Source organism: Hippocampus comes, unplaced genomic scaffold, assembly GCF_001891065.2.
Source record: "Hippocampus comes isolate QL1 unplaced genomic scaffold, H_comes_QL1_v1.1 scaffold328, whole genome shotgun sequence".
Lineage (NCBI taxonomy): Eukaryota > Metazoa > Chordata > Actinopteri > Syngnathiformes > Syngnathidae > Hippocampus > Hippocampus comes.
The window spans coordinates 124232-124434 of NW_017841881.1; positions in this window are offsets into that span (position 1 = coordinate 124232).

Here is a 203-nt window from a genome sequence, read left to right on the forward strand (position 1 = left end):
ACCACTTAAACATACCATCTCTCTTCCTCTGTCGATCTCTATGTTCGTCACCCATTTTTTTTCTTTCTTTTTATGTTTCTTTCTGGTTATCATCCATCCATCCATTCATCTCTCTCTCTCGCTCTCTCTCTCTCTCTCTCTCCCTCCATCTAATTACGTGTCTGTGATTAGTGCGTTGTTCCATGGGGGTTCCACGTCCACAG